Here is a 17941-nt window from a genome sequence, read left to right on the forward strand (position 1 = left end):
AACCTCGATGGGTCGGATCGTGGCATACGAACATGTAGTGAAAAAGCATTGTCATTTGTCAAAAAGTGGAATGAGATAGGCAGGCATTAACAAAAAAATAGAAGGAACGTATTTGAAACTGCCTCGCCATTCGTACTTTTGTGGTGTCATTATGGGTAATACTAATGCTCTACTCGCGACCCCAATGGGGTTGTAAAGCCTCTGGGGTCGCGGAGATGAAAATAGAGTACGAATGACTATTATTTCAAGAATGCTGGTTACGCGGATGCTATCGGCGGCTCCTATTTCTGAATATTCAAGTTCATTTTTCGAAATTGAAGAAAACACGACGGGAATGCGAATCCTCAGGGTAAGTCGGATCAGTCGAAGCGTCACTAACAATTTTCCCTCTAATTTTCGACGAGTCTGCGCACACTCACCAACTCACTGCGCAGACGCTGGGACAACAGTGCGTAACGACTAAAAATAGGGCATCACATCGAATTTTTTGTGCGCAACTTCGATTTTCTGTGCGCAGAGACCGTCTCAGCTCTGCGCACGTGCGCAGCTTAGAGGGAACATTGGTCACCAACTATAACTAAGGTTAGCGTGTGACCGGCACTATGAAGTCGGCAACATAATCAATAAGTCATTAATTTTTCGTTCAGGAAAACTACAAGAGACCAGTAGCGCCATGAGTTAAATGTGTTGGGGTTGATCAAAAAAACTTTTTTTCTTCAAATTTCACTCGCTTAAGGGGACTATCAACCCAAAAATATCAAAATTTTCGTCTTTCTCCTTTCTGGTAGGAAGTATTAACATTGTGTCTCTGCTGTCACCTCATGGCCTTATTTCACCCGAACAATACCTAAACACTGCAAAATTTCAATTTTATTTTTCTTGGATAATGTGTTGGGGTGTTTTTTCAAGTTCCAACCAAAAGATCGCATATTTCGTCCGATAACTCTATAAAATATACGGTTTGGTCGTTATAAAATATATATATCTATATCATCCCCGGGTACAAATTAGTTTGATTGCTGACCAGGGCCGTAACAGCACTTCGTCAGGCCCCCCCAAAACTTTGGTCTTGGGCCCCCCATAGGGTTATAGGCCTAACTTCGCCCCCCAGACCCCCCTGGCGATACACTGCTGTTTGCAGCGATTCATTATATTCTTTGGGAGTTTACTCCGTGAATCAGCTTTTGCCGCCTAAGCGCGCGAAGCGCGGAAAATTTATAGAATTCATTATTGAATCCGTCAGTAATCAGTATGATCGGGAATTGCATATATACTGTTATCAATTTTTATCTTCTCTCTGCTCACGTAATCAGATTTCCCGGTAGAGCTGAGTGAGGTGTGTTTGAAAAGGTAGGACGACTCAATAATAATTAAACATCTTCGGGCGTATACCCGTTGGCAGGAACGAAACAGTACCTAGTCAGGCCCCCAAAACGTGGGTCTTCGGCTCCCATAGGGTGTAAAACGGCCCCCCATCACGTTGTTCGCGTTTGTCACGAAATCATCTGTACTGTATTGTGAGGCAGCGCGAAACGCGAAAATTTTCGATAACTTATGATAAAATCGGTCAATCAGATCGGCGATTGCATATATATTATGCTATCAATTTATTGTCCTCTCTACTCAAGTAATTAGATTTACAGGTAGAGCTGAGTGAAGTGTCTTGAAAATGGGAGGGCCCGTAAATAATAATTAAACACCTTCCGGCGGGCGGACCCGTTAATATGACTTCGTTACATGATGTTATTTCGTGACTTCCAGTCCGCTATATCAAAAAATATAGAATCGCCCAAACAGGTTTCTAAACTAAGAGACGCACACGATTTCAAATTGGTATTTCTTCACTGGCGTAAAATGTTTCCCAGCGGGATGGTATTTGTCTTGTGAGGTTCAGATTGCAAAGACAGGAACATTCGGCGCCAGTCATTTAGGCGCCTATGGACAATAATTAAACCTATATGTATTTTGTATATAACGAAGTCTCCGGTCAGCATACGGGCATACACCTTTTCGGCCAAGGTTTTCTCGCTGCCGATCGTTCTGGCACACTTCGTGGAGACGCATGTTATATGGCCTAAAACTTGATTGTATGTCTTGGTGGGTCGTGGCGCGGTAATGGCCCGATAATGAAGATAAATATCTGCTTGAATTCGCGCGCAGCGCGAAAAAATTTTGAAAAAGTTGCATGAATTTTCAAAAAATACTCTATGATTTATGCTAATTCACGAAATAATTTTGGGCCCCCTTCGAGCTCGGGCCCCCCCAATTGGGGGGTTTGGGGTGCGGCGGTTACGGTGCTGTTGCTGACAGTAGTCATTCTAGCATTTTGGCACTCATTCTTATCATTACATCAGTAACACTTGTTCATTGACTTTTTACGTTTGAAATGTTTGATAGTCATTTTCTCAACTGTAAAATTTTATTACGTACGGTCGCATCACGGTAAACCAATAATTTGCATGGAATATTTGTCGTAAATGCGTGACTCAAGGTTTTTTGAAAACCTGAGATTCAGAACCGCGCTATGCTAAACATTTTTAGTCTTAGGTCTACCAAGTCGAAAGGTACAGAACGTCACAGTAAGCTTACAGCAAATTTATTTCGAAATGAAATTTCTCCGAGATGGGTTGCACATAATCATTTAAATTTTAGCATAGCACAGCACTGTCCTAGTATTTCCTAAAGAAGGCGTTGGATCGTAAAAAGTGCTTGACAATATCGAGATTTTGCATTCCCTGTGTCGGTGCATTTTCTGTCGATGAAATCCAGAAAAATCCACAATCTGCGGGGAAGAACGAAAATTTTGGTTTTTTGTTTATAGCACAGCGACATCTAGCAGCTGTGAAAATTTCATGGTGGTGGCCGGGGTAGCCATCCGAAATTTAGGTTTTTGGATTGCTGGTCCCCTTAATGACAAAATTGTCAGGTTGCCTAAAAATACGCTACACACCAAATTTGGGTCAATTCCGACCAGTAAAGGCCGTGCAATCTTAAATCGAAATTTCGCCCATTTTTTAATTTACGGTGGCAAATTTCGACCCTTCGATATGACCAAATATCGTTTTCCAGGCATGCCTGAAGAGAAAATGATGCCTTTTTCACGGGTTCACATCTTGATACCGGGCTGTGATAGAGTTGATATAATGAAATTGCTAATTAATGAACATCAATTTGACACTGATTTGCTGGAAATGAGTCAACGAAATTGAAATAATGACCTTAAAACGATGGTGATATATAGGCCTATTAGCAAATAAAATACTTTTAAGGCTGAAATCGGGCACTATGAAGAGAAAATGAACTGACGCACTGGTAAAATACAGCAAAATATATTTCGCCGGTTAATATCGATACCCGAACGTATTTTTTGTCATGCCGATGTAGATTTGACGCCGTTGTGGCTGTTTTCTTCGCAATGCGTTATGATATTTGCTTTTCCCGACTCCTATATAGGCTACATCTACAAGGCTAATTACGAATGCTGAGGCATTGTTCTTTAATTTTAGCGGATCCGCATCATCATAGGCCATTTATATGTTACCGTAGTGAACTCGCGCCAACCCCCAATGAGACGTTTTGAGGTATGTCATGTTGGGTTGCCCGACATATGAGCATGCGACACAATGAAAAACGACAGTTAAGCATGCGACGCTATAGCATGAGGACACATTAGCATGGTAACACATGAGCATAGGGACACATGAGCATGGGGGCACATGCGCATGGGGACATATCAGCAGGGTGAAACATGAGCAAGGGGGCACATGGGCATGGAAACAGATTAGCATGCGACACTTGAGCATGGTTACACATTAGCATTGGGACTAATCAACATGGTTACATATGGGCATGGTAGCACGTGAGCAAGGGGGCACATAACCATTGGGACACTTCAGCATGTTGACACTTGTACATGGTGATATATGAGCATGGTTACATATTAGCATGATGACAAATGAGCATAAGGACACTTGCGCATGCGACATTTGAGCATGCAACACTTGAGCATGCGACACTTGAGCATGTGACACTTGGGCATGCGACACTTGAGCATGTGACATTTGAGCATGAGACACTTGAACATGTGACACTTGAGCATGCGACACTTCTTGAGCATGCGACACTTGAGCATGCGACACTTGAGCATTTTTCATATATTAGTGTGTTTAACGGAGTATATTGGTATAACGCCATTTAAATATTAGTCGATAAGGAGTTGGTAGACCTTACGTAATTCCCGGAACTGAAACCTGATAAGACTTTTGTGAGTCGTATATTTTGTCGTGTGAACGTAGATAACAATTGGTGCATGTACTCTCTCGTGGCTATGAGAGACGGTCATTCAATTCATGATATTTCGCTGATTCGGAAGTCCGTTACTTTGTCGTACGTAATTCAATAAAGTTACAAGTCGTGGAGACAGAAACAAAATATATTCGTCAGTGTGATCCATCGAATACGTGTCCAATAGACAGGCTTCGTGGTACTTCAGCCAACAAGGCCGTACGGCGCGGTTACGCCGGTTCGTCGAACGAAAGAAGAAACACGCAGCGAATTGTAAACGCAACCTTCTTGGAGTCAATAATACATCTTGGAGTCAGATATACAATTATACAACTACAAACATTCGCTCTGCGTTAAAGTGTGCAGTTAACTAGCGTCAAAATCATGGATTTATACCAGTCCGTACATAGTATATCTCCCCTCCTCCTACCCTAATATCCCCGCTCCCCACTTTAATACCCATCACCCCCAACCCTGATCTTGGGATACCTTAACCCTAACCCTAATCTTGGGATACCTTAACCCTAACCCTAACCCTAACCAACCCTAATATCCCCCCTCGCAACCCTAATACCCATCACCCCCACCCTAATCTTGGGATAACTTAACCCCAACCCTAACCCTAACCAACCCTAATATCCCTCACCCCCAACCCTGGGATACCTTATCCCTAACGCAAACCCTAACCCTAATCTTGGGATACACCTTACCCTTAACCCTATAACCCTAACCCTAATATCCCCTCCCAACCCTAATACCCATAATCCCCGACCCTAATCGTGGGATACCTTAACCCTAACCCTAACCAACCCTAATATCCATCACCCCCAACCCTAATCTTGGGATACCGTAACCACAGCATGGAACCTAACCCACTTCGAACCCTAATCTTCCCCCTACCCACCCACGGCATGTAAAACTTCCCTATCAAAAGAGACCCGCAAAATAAAATAATAAGTCCCGTGTCGAAATGCGAATTTGGAATCGCTTTCGTCTCACAAAAGGATATATTCTTTTAGTTCGTCTGACACGTGTAAACACGAGTCCAATATATGTGGAGCAATGACAACCTTTATCGCTTTGCCGCGATTTTTGAAGCTTTTCACACAAATCTATATGGTCACATGCTCAAGTGTCGCATGCTCAAATGTCGCATACTCAAGTCTAACATGCTCAAGTGTCGCATGCTCAAGTGTCGCATGCTCAAATGTCACATCCTCAAGTGTCGCATGCTCAAATGTCGCATGCTCAAGTGACGCATTCTCAAGTGACGCATGCTCAAGTGTCGCATGCGCAAGTGCCGCATGCTCAAGTGTCTGCATATTCACGTGTCGCATGCTCAAGTGTCTGCATGTAGACGGGTCGCATGCTCAAGTGTCGCATGCGTACGTGACCCCATGCTCATGTGCACATTTGCTCTTGTGTCCCCATGCCCATGTATCCATTTGCGCATGTGTGCCCATGCTCTTGTGTACCCATGCTCATGTGTCGTCAAGGCTCATGTATCGCATGCTCATGTGTCACCATGCTCAAGTGGCACTTACTAAATTGTCACCATGTTGATGTGTCCCTATGCTCACGTGTATCCATGCTCGTGTGTCCCTATACTCATGTGTCCCCATGCTAATATGTCCCCATGTTAATATGTCTCTGTGCTCATGTGTCTACATGCCCACGAGTCGCCATGACCAAAAGTCGCTATGCTCAAGTGTCGCATGCTCAAGTGTCGCTTGCTATTGTGTCGCATGCTAATATGTCCACGGACCGTCATGTTGGCAGTGCAGTAAGGAGGGATGGTTCCGTGCCTTTTTTCCTGCAGTTAGAGAGTTTGCGGGTTCGACGGACAGTTCAATACACCACAAGATTGCGATCCAATGAAAAGATAAGAAGTAAGCAAACATTGCACTATGAGTTGAACATGGCGCATCTCCGGGGTCGTCTCAAATACCGAAACACGAGACCAGCAACCTAATGATGACCTGAGATTCCTTGAACATCGAATCGCGAGATACTCGAATTCCTTTAATATAAATGTCTGGAGAATGAAATGGGATCTCCGAAAGTCGACATAATGTCTCGTAGGTAGTAGTTCGCTTGCCAGGAGAATATAGACATTCCACCGCAGAATATCGAAAAAAGTCATAATGCGTTTTGAGGACAACATCCGCAAGCTCATTTGCTCTGATTACGTGAAATTCACACTAGTGCGACAAAAGATATTGCTCAAAGTCTGGGAAATGTATTCTACCTGCTCGACAATTTATTCTTTCTTAATGGTCCCGGATAGTGCTGAAAGTATTCGTATGCGAAATGCGATGTAGGCCTGTCACTATATGGTGTTCGCGGGGCACTTTCAATGTAGTTTAGGGTAGGGTTACCATATTTTTGTGGCACAAATTCCGGACGCTCTTCAGCGCCCACTAGCGGATTTTGGAAATAGGTATGAGCACATTGTCAATCAAGATGACGTCACACCAGCAAAGCCTGGTCTATCGACTAGAAGTGGTCACGATCCGGTGCAAGAGTATCTGGTTGTGTGATGTAAGTTTTAACCAGGGCCGAAGCCACATTTCTTCAGCCCCCTCCCGTCCCAATAAACACTGATCTTGGGCCCACCGTAAGGTAATCGATGCAACATCTGGAGACTTACTATATGCATCGTGTTTCTATTTGCATCTGGTCGCTATACGATTTGAATGAATTATGTCAATAATATTGGTTCTTCCATATATTACTATATCATTATATAAAGGCAAACTACCCTCAGGTTTAGAACCACCATAGTCCACCATCTTTGAACAAGCATCCCAACAACCTAAACCGATTTTATGAATATACCTTTATTTTGTAATTGCGGTTACAAATAGATTTATTTTTAGAAATTAAAGGTATTTTTATTTATTTCCGATTGCAGTTTTTGCGAGGGTGGCAGTCCCCATATCAAAACCAAAATTTGTGTTCGTAAATCGCGCGCAGCCCGAAGAAAAATTTCATGTTGCATAAATCGGCCGAAAAATAATATTGTTTAGGTTGATTTGCGAATAAATTATGAGCTTACTTCAAGCCTTCAAAATTCCGGACATTTAGGCATATTTTAGAAATTCCTCCCGGACGCAGCTTTAATGGTGAAATTCCGGACATGTCCGGAATTTTCACTGTAAAATTGCGTCCGGAAGGAATTTCTAAATTATGCCTAAATGTCCGGACTTTTGAAGGCTTGAAGTAAACTCATATTTATTCGTAAATCAAAACAATAATATTTTGGGCAGAGAGCTATATGAAATTTTTGTCGCGCTGCACGCGATTTAGCATCACTTGTATTGATTTTAATATGGGGACTACGACAACCACCCTCGCAATAACTGCGATCAAAAATAAATAAAAATAGCATTCATTTACGGAGATAAGTCTAATTGTTATCGCAATTACAAGATAACGATATATTCATAGAGTCTGTTTAGGCTCTAAATCTGGGGGTAGTTTGCCGTTATTCTGGGGTTCATCATCATCATTGGTTTATTAGCAATTTTATCAGTTCAATACACCACAAAAATGCGATACAATGAAAAGACAGGAAGATGTCGAAGCGACAAGGAGTAGTCTATGGAATCTGACACCCACCTTGGCCTAGGCGATGTAAAGAGGAGGCATGCACACTGAATGAAAGTAAAGAAGATAGTATAGAAAAAGAATGCGACAAGAAATAGGGCGGCATGTCATGGGAAGCGAGATCGATAGGTCAGTCGTGGTCCGGTAATCTTGAGGATGGACTGTATTTATTTAGTAGTAATTGCTTGTATTTCGACTTGAATGTGGACGCGAACGTAATCCGCTTCCAAAATAGGCCGTGGGCCGTAGGTCGCTGGGCCAATGTGCCGACCTTCATATAGCAATCAGCTTATCAAATTTGGAGCTGGGCCACGGCAAATTGGAAATGGAGTCGCGGCCATAAAAAAAATTGGAAACCACCGGATGTGCGGTGTTCATATAGCTCGGTGGTGCAGTGGGCAGCGGCATTAGGCTGATAAATAATCTTACCGGTGTGACATGAACATGACTTAACGATGTACATTACACTCCTTGCATTTTTGAAGTCATCATCCTACAACAGCTCTACCGCAAACTCTGATCATGTGGGCGGGGAGAGGAACAAAATTATATAGTAATATATGGAAGAACCAATATTATTGACATAGGCTACTTCATTCAAATCATATACCAATGATATATATACAATGATTGGAAACTGCCACGCCCCTTAACGCTATAAGATAGTTTCCCGGCGAAATCAGTCCGTCGCGGGATATGCTTGAGTACAGGAACGGGATTGCGTATGTCGACTGTGGTGGGGTGCTGCGATCGGCCTTGCTGGCATACTAATTCACTGATTTTCCCCAATCGGTTTAGTTTTTGTTGGTTTCTTGAGCATAGTGAGGCAGTGCTGCATAATAGGATGTAATACAACTTTTAACAATGCACATTTATCAAAGTACAGACTAGCTGCGAGGTATTTTAGCATCAGTTGCAACCATGCATTTACGACACAGCCTAAAGAATTTATAGATACTGTGGGTGAGCGTCAATATAGATGTACAGAACCTGGAAGGATTGTTGAAAGAGGATTTGAAATTTTTCTGGCAGCATTTACGTCACCTGATTTTTTAAAAGAGAAGGGTTGATTACGATAATTGTGTGAGCAACTAAGTTGTTTTAGATAGTATATATTGTAATATTGTGAGGCCGAATTCACCAAGGGCCGAGTTCACTGGCAACCATAGTATCAGTATAGCGATTGTACCTTCATAATATAATATAAAATCGAAACTAACATTGTACTGATTGGTAAAATGCTAACAGATATAACTTTTTACCGGGTCAGGCCGTTGAATTCACATTCCACATCAATGATGAGAATCGGCATTGTTCCAAACAATATTCCATCGGCAAAACAATGCACTAGAATGATATTGAGGATAATCACTCCATAGTTGGTATTGTGCACATCGACCTGGCGTGATATGTCGTACTACTCTCAATAGTTGAATCTTTCACACCGCGGTGTCCGAAAGCGTAGCTACCAATGCCCATTTATTAAAAATATACCTGGTAAATGTTTTGGCACTTTGATATGAACTACCCGTTGTGAAGTGTTCCCCATGCATTGCCTGTAAACCTTGAAAATTAACATGGAGTACTCGTTAAGATTGATAGCTGGAAGGATTGTACAAAATAGATGATTTATGCATTTGTGTACGTCTATGTTTTTTTTATGTATAACCTTCATAACTTTTTGCCATTTGCATCACGCTTTATGACCTGAGCATGAGCATCAACTTGCATTGTATGTGCTGCTACCCAGGTTATTTTTCCAGCAATGTAACTCCACAATCATCCAATGCCAAATCTCTCTCTTGAATATGCACATTAGGGCTGTTCAAAAATAACTTTTTTTTCCCGATTCAAGCCGGTCACCTCTTAAATCGTCAGGTTGCAGTAGAAAACCTTGCTCACCAAATTTCACTCGATTCCAACCAGTAAAGGCCTCCGCAGATCCAATTAAAAAATTTAATTTATTATGGAAAATTAAAAAAAAAAATTTCCAAATTTTTCTGCCAACCCCATGAAATTGTTGAGATGTCTTCAAAGACGTTGCAAAACAAATTTGAGTCAATTCCGACCAGTAGAAGCGGAGTTATTGGAGTTTTTCGTTGAAATTTCTCGGATTATCCTTGATTGGTGGATAATCCTCGATTTATCAACGAAAAACTCTCATAACTCCGCTTCTACTGGTCGGAATGGACTCAAATTTGTTTTGCAACGTCTTTGAAGACAGCTCAACAATTTCATGGGCTTGGCAGGAAAATTGGGAATTATTTTTTTTAATTTTCCATAATAAATTAAAAATTTTAATTGGATCTGCGGAGTCCTATATATGTTAGAATCGAACCAAATTTGGTGTGCAGCGTTTTTTAGGGTAACCTGACAATTTAATCAGTGAATGGCTGGAATCCGAAGAAAAAAGTTATTTTTGAACAGCCCTAATGCACATTGCTCATATATATTGCATATGCGGCAGTACGGAAAATACTTGACGGATTGAATAAATAACTTGATTTCAATAGTAGTTGACTGGCAAAACTGTGACATAACAAATTCCCATTCTGTAAATGTCTAATGCATAAATTTTTTACAGGATCGTTAACATTTTTTTATAAATTATAGTCCATTCTAACTTTCAAGAAAAGATTGTTCGTGTATTGAAACAGCCGCAAAGCAACCCACAGTCGCGAGGAAATTGAAAAGGATTCAGGGATCCTAATAAAAGTGCAAATCATTATCTTATGGGATTTCGGCACGCCAGGCCGTCCATGAGAAGCAACCATTTCATGTTCCACTTTGCTTCAGACATTGAGATATTTCCAAAGATTGTAGTCAATATGAATGTTACTTTGACGAATGGTGCCGGATTGGATTGATACTCATTGGATCGATTGATGCAGAGAAAAATAGTCTTGCTGAAAGACTATGCATATTATTCGAGTACGATAGAGGTGAAGAGATGGACACTACAATGCAACCTGTGGATAATTTCGTGTGCCTTGTGAATATGACAACCAAGTTCAGCTACAACTGCCATTTAAGCCATATTGCATTCCAGATAATTTTTCTTCACTTGTACTAGCTGGAAAAAGATATGCCGCTACTGCAAAACTGGAGATATTCTTATGCCCCAGAAACAGCAACGAAATTCGTGAGCAGGAAAGCTTATCGAAGAGACAAGAAAACAACATCAATGATAAATTTGATACGGACATTTTTGCCAATCCATCGAGCAGACTACCTCATTATCACCAAGAGATTGAGTCTTGATCCGTTATTGGAATCATTTTTATTCTGATCAGGAAATCTGGCCGCACCTGCGATATGGTAATTTTCGATGAATAATTGATTTCTAAAGAGGCTTGAAACATACTAGTGTTCAAATGCCATGGTACTTGATGCTTGAATGCCCTCCGATGTTCAACGTCATGTGAGATCGCTGCTCTACCATCTAACTGCTGTCCTGATATTGTCATTAAGAGAGGATAAGAAAGCTCGAAAAAATAACATTTGAGAATATATATTTTTGTTACGTGACAAGAAACATTGACGTTATCAACTACTAGGCACAGTTATTCGATTGTTCGTAATAGCACAGCACAGTTTCATAAATTACGACAAAAATAGATGCAGACAGTACATTTATCGAATGGCTTAAACATAGGTATCTGATATTGTAATTTGCATAAATATGAAAATCCCTTTTTGCTACATATTCACTTGACTTAAATGCTTTCCGTTAACTAGGATTTTGGTTCTTGTTATTCTGAATTTAGATGACAACAAGTCTGACATGATAACAAAAGTAGTTTATGCAGTTTTCAAGTGTTATAATAAATGAAATACCCATACCCCGTATAAACTTCTCAATGATATTATGGTGTTGGTATCCTCATTGAAATTTAGACACGACTAGTATCAGAGCATTAAGGAGTCCATGAAGAGGTGAGGTATTTAAGCTGTTCAAAATCCTGCTTCTGTAATACCCATGCGATGACACATTGTTATGATTCTCGGATTCGATCAACTTCTTCCATGATCACCTGGACCGTTGAGGGAATAGATGGTGATGTGTAAGTTCGGAGATATGTTGAGTGAAGGGGATTGTTGGATAGCCTCTATTCCGTCCCATTCTTCGAAGTCACCATCTCGCAAGTCAGCTATGATTGTAAGAGTTGACAGACAAACTGGACTGGACATGGACAACATTACAATTTAATGACTATACAAAGTATATGCTGTGAACAATCATTTATAGATCATTGGCTGTGTACAAGTCCATCAAACCTGACATGGACAATGGCAGGAACTTCCTACCTATTGTGGATCGCTCTTGCGCACACATACACTTATAAGATATACCATCATATCATGGTAAATTGTACTCATGAAGTACCGTAGTTTGAAAAAGTAGGTTAAGACCAGGTTTTGCAGACGTTTCTTAGTCAATTGGATATTGAAATCTACTTGTTGAAGCAGAAAATGAACGGTCTGAAAAGTACACGAGTAGTATGAAGAAATGAGTTAGACTTTACTTTGTATACATCTGTTAGTCAATTGTCTACTGTATCTAAAAGCTGCTGACGATTACTCCTGATATGTATCAAACAAAAATATTTTTATTTTTATTCATTTGTATATATGAGCATTCGGATCACAAGATGAATGTCTGTAACAAAGGAATAATGACTATTATTACTTCAAAAACGTGATGCTTTTTGCGATATCCTCAAGTAGGTTTTGCCAACTTTCACAACTTCAGAAGGCCTGACTCCAGAGTCAGTTTTAGAACCTGCCTGAATTGACTTGAAAAAATTAAAAATGACTTCGTGACTTGATTAAAAATTTGTAATGACTTGAAGATAGTGACCTGATCCCAACTCTAGCTCGTACTATGAAGTATCCACCTTTATTTGATACTGCGAGACCACCTCCGATCACAATGTTCATCACGTAGGCACACTGGTACATCAGTTTCGTCTGAATATTAAGCCATGCTACTGGTATTGGCCAAAACCTGTACAGTATGCACACAATTCACGTGCAAAAGAGGTCTCGATAAAAAACTTTTCACTACGTTAACGCCAGTTCCTGAAGAAAGATTGCTGGCGAACCGTTTGTTTACATCGATTTCATTCCTGTAGTGAAGCATGACTCGCGACGCGCTCAAACGCAGAGCTCACTGGAGTTTCCAATCATTGTATATATATCATTGCATATACCGACAAGTTGCATATGATAAGCCGAAGCCCACAGAAGGTGCATCGATTAACCTACGGTGGGCCCAAAATCAGTGTTTATTTGTGCGGAAGGGGGCTGAAAAATGTGACTTCGGCCCTGGTTACAACTTACAACCACATACTCCCGAACCGGATCGTGACAACATCTAGTCGATGGACAAAGCTTTGTTGATGTGACGTCATATTGATCGACAAATTGCTCGTACCTCATTTTAAAATCCACTAGTGGGCGCTAAAGAGCGTCCGGACTTATCAGTTAGGGTTACCATACGTTCTCTTTAAGAGGATTTTTCCTATACTTTGACTTCTTTTAAAGTGTCTTCGGAGGACGCCTAAATGTTTTATTTTTTAGAGTTTGTCCTCTTTTTCGAGAATTTTGGTTAAATATAGAGTAAAATTCGAATGAGATACAGTAAATGAGCAGTGAGCACCGAATTAACCGAAGTGTATTTTAGGAGCTAAGCCAGACAGTTGACCATTTTTAGTCAACCGACCTTGAAGCGGGGAAAATTGACCATTTTTGCCGGATTTTCCTCCGGTATTCTAAGTTTGGAAATTTTCAAAGTGTCCTCCTCTCCCGATTCCAAAATATGGTAACCCTAGACATCGGGCACTCGGTCGAGATGGATGACAGTTAAATAGACCCCAACTGGTCGTTCGGCAATCCCTATCTGTTCATTACATCGTATTGTGTGTCTTGTAGCCTATATCGCATTGTACATTGTGTGTGTGGCTTGGGCGGATAAAATATAATCCGACGATTATTTTTGCGTTTAGCTCAGAGCAATGATATATATACAATGATTGGAAACTCAAGTGAGCTCTGCGTTTGAGCGCGTCGCGAGTCATGCTTCACTACAGGAATGAAATCGATGTAAACAAACGGTTCGCCAGCAATCTTTCTTCAGGAACTGGCGTTAACGTAGTGAAAAGTTTTTTATCGAGACCTCTTTTGCACGTGAATTGTGTGCATACTGTACAGGTTTTGGCCAATACCAGTAGCATGGCTTAATATTCAGACGAAACTGATGTACCAGTGTGCCTACGTGATGAACATTGTGATCGGAGGTGGTCTCGCAGTATCAAATAAAGGTGGATACTTCATAGTACGAGCTAGAGTTGGGATCAGGTCACTATCTTCAAGTCATTACAAATTTTTAATCAAGTCACGAAGTCATTTCTAATTTTTTCAAGTCAATTCAGGCAGGTTCTAAAACTGACTCTGGAGTCAGGCCTTCTGAAGTTGTGAAAGTTGGCAAAACCTACTTGAGGATATCGCAAAAAGCATCACGTTTTTGAAGTAATAATAGTCATTATTCCTTTGTTACGGACATTCATCTTGTGATCCGAATGCTCATATATACAAATGAGTAAAAATAAAAATATTTTTGTTTGATACATATCAGGAGTAATCGTCAGCAGCTTTTAGATACAGTATACAATTGACTAACAGATGTATACAAAGTAAAGTCTAACTCATTTCTTCATACTACTCGTGTACTTTTCAGACCGTTCATTTTCTGCTTCAACAAGTAGATTTCAATATCCAATTGACTAAGAAACGTCTGCAAAACCTGGTCTTAACCTACTTTTTCAAACTACGGTACTTCATGAGTACAATTTACCATGATATGATGGTATATCTTATAAGTGTATGTGTGCGCAAGAGCGACCCACAATAGGTAGAAAGTTCCTGCCATTGTCCATGTCAGGTTTGATGGACTTGTACACAGCCAATGATCTATAAATGATTGTTCACAGCATATACTTTGTATAGTCATTAAATTGTAATGTTGTCCATGTCCAGTCCAGTTTGTCTGTCAACTCTGACAATCATAGCTGACTTGCGAGATGGTGACTTCGAAGAATGGGACGGAATAGAGGCTATCCAACAATCCCCTTCACTCAACAAATCTCCGAACTTACACATCACCATCTATTCCCTCAACGGTCCAGGTGATCATGGAAGAAGTTGATCGGATCCGAGAATCATAACAATGTGTCATCGCATGGGTATTACAGAAGCAGGATTTTGAACAGCTTAAATACCTCACCTTATCATGGACTCCTAAATGCTCTGATACTAGTCGTGTCTAAATTTCAATGAGGATACCAACACCATAATATCATTGAGAAGTTTATACGGGGTATGGGTATTTCATTTACTATAACACTTGAAAACTGCATAAACAACTTTTGTTATCATGTCAGACTTGTTGTCATCTAAATTCAGAATAACAAGAACCAAAATCCTAGTTAACGGAAAGCATTTAAGTCAAGTGAATATGTAGCAAAAAGGGATTTTCATATTTATGCAAATTACAATATCAGATATACCTATGTTTAAGCCATTCGATAAATGTACTGTCTGCGTCTATTTTTGTTGTAATTTATGAAACTGTGCTGTGCTATTACGAACAATCGAATAACTGTGCCTAGTAGTTGATAACACCAATGTTTCTTGTCACGTAACAAAAATATATATTCTCAATGTTATTTTTTCGAGCTTTCTTATCCTCTCTTAATGACAATAACAGGACAGCAGTTAGATGGTAGAGCAGCGATCTCACATGACGTTGAACATCGGAGGGCATTCAAGCATCAAGTACCATGGCATTTGAACACTAGTATGTTTCAAGCCTCTTTAGAAATCAATTATTCTTTGAAAATTACCATATCGCAGGTGCGGCCAGATTTCCTGATCAGAATAAAAATGATTCCAATAACGGATCAAGACTCAATCTCTTGGTGATAATGAGGTAGTCTGCTTGATGGATTGGCAAAAATGTCCGTATCAAATTTATCATTGATGTTGTTTTCTTGTCTCTTTGATAAGCTTTCCTGCTCACGAATTTCGTTGCTGTTTCTGGGGCATAAGAATATCTCCAGTTTTGCAGTAGCGGCATATCTTTTTCCAGCTAGTACAAGTGAAGAAATATTATCTGGAATGCAATATGCCTTAAATGGCAGTTGTAGCTGAACTTGGTTGTCATATTCACAAGGCACACGAAATTATCCACAGATTGCATTGTAGTGTCCATCTCTTCACCTCTGTCGTACTCGAATAATATGCGTAGTCTTTCAGCAAGACTATTTTTCTCTGCATCAATCGATCCAATGAGTATCAATCCAATCCGGCACCATTCGTCAAAGTAACATTCATATTGACTACAATCTTTGGAAATATCTCAATGTCTGAAGTGAAGTGGAACATGAAATGGTTGCTTCTCATGGACGGCCTGGCGTGCCGAAATCCCATAAGATAATGATTTGCACTTTTATTAGGATCCCTGAATCCTTTTCAATTTCCTCGCGACTGTGGGTTGCTTTGCGGCTGTTTCAATACACGAACAATCTTTTCTTGAAAGTTAGAATGGACTATAATTTATAAAAAAAATGTTAACGATCCTGTAAAAAATTTATGCATTAGACATTTACAGAATGGGAATTTGTTATGTCACAGTTTTGCCAGTCAACTACTATTGAAATCAAGTTATTTATTCAATCCGTCAAGTATTTTCCGTACTGCCGCATATGCAATATATATGAGCAATGTGCATATTCAAGAGAGAGATTTTGCATTGGATGATTGTGGAGTTACATTGCTGGAAAAATAACCTGGGTAGCAGCACATACAATGCAAGTTGATGCTCATGCTCAGGTCATAAAGCGTGATGCAAATGGCGAAAAGTTATGAAGGTTATACATAAAAAAACCATAGACGTACACAAATGCATAAATCATCTATTTTGTACAATCCTTCCAGCTATCAATCTTAACGAGTACTCCATGTTAATTTTCAAGGTTTACAGGCAATGCATGAGGAACACTTCACAACGGGTAGTTCATATCAAAGTGCCAAAACGTTTACCAGGTATATTTTTAATAAATGGGCATTGGTAGACGCTTTCGGACACCGCGGTGTGAAAGATTCAACTATTGAGAGTAGTACGACATATCACGCCAGGTCGATGTGCACAATACCAACTATGGAGTGATTATCTTCAATATCATTCTAGTGCAGCGGTTCTCAACCGGGGGTCCGCGAAGCAATTTCAGGGGGTCCGCAAGACCTCTAATTGTTTTAAATGGCTGATAACCTAATTTTTATTTCATTTTTTAATTTGAGAAAGCACGAGGCATTTTCGCACCACAGCTGCTAAAACCTCATGACTCATATCATCATAATAATCGTCTGACATGAACTATCGTAGTGTGCAAAATCATTTTCATTGCCAATTTTCCAATAATCTGATACAAACATATTGCTGTTAGAGCCGTTTTGTTGGGGTTTGTGGAAAATATAAAAAGTATGGAGATAGCATAACGTCAATCAGGGTGACTTCGTAATGTCTGCGAAACCTTCTCGATGCGAAGTTGTCAGTCTCATCAAGTTAGTGAACAGTTGTTTGAAATAAAAATTTGCGGAATATTTCCCTAAGTTGTCCCAATGCAGGGATTGAAACGTCGCCACGAAATCTATTTTATCCTGCGATATACATAACTATAATAACCACTATTTGAACAGCTTCTTGGAGGTACAGAACTTCAATATACAATTGAATAATATATTCATATTGAAATGAACCCGAGTATTTTCGGCTGACACTCGTCATAAATCGGACAATGATATACCTGCTCTTGAAGCTTGGCTATCAGATTTGGCACATTCTTATTGCGGATTCCCTATGAACAGGACTGTTTTTTGATGAACAAGGAGTGTTTCGTTGCTATCAAAGCATTACGCTCCAACCCTGAAATTCATATCACCAGTTATATTAATATGCAGCCTTGCCTTGTTAATGTTCAATTGTTCA

The 17941-nt window shown here is 40.1% G+C and overlaps 1 protein-coding gene across 1 annotated transcript in view; it reads left to right on the forward strand.

Annotated features, from left to right (window-relative positions):
• LOC145449835 (selenoprotein S-like) overlaps positions 1-17941 on the forward strand; it is a 189308-nt gene that overhangs the window by 16293 nt on the left and 155074 nt on the right. The gene's annotated exons all lie outside the window — the stretch shown is intronic.

Source organism: Botryllus schlosseri, chromosome 11 (genome assembly GCF_051294905.1).
Source record: "Botryllus schlosseri isolate E-star chromosome 11, Bs_hap1, whole genome shotgun sequence".
Classification (NCBI taxonomy): domain Eukaryota; kingdom Metazoa; phylum Chordata; class Ascidiacea; order Stolidobranchia; family Styelidae; genus Botryllus; species Botryllus schlosseri.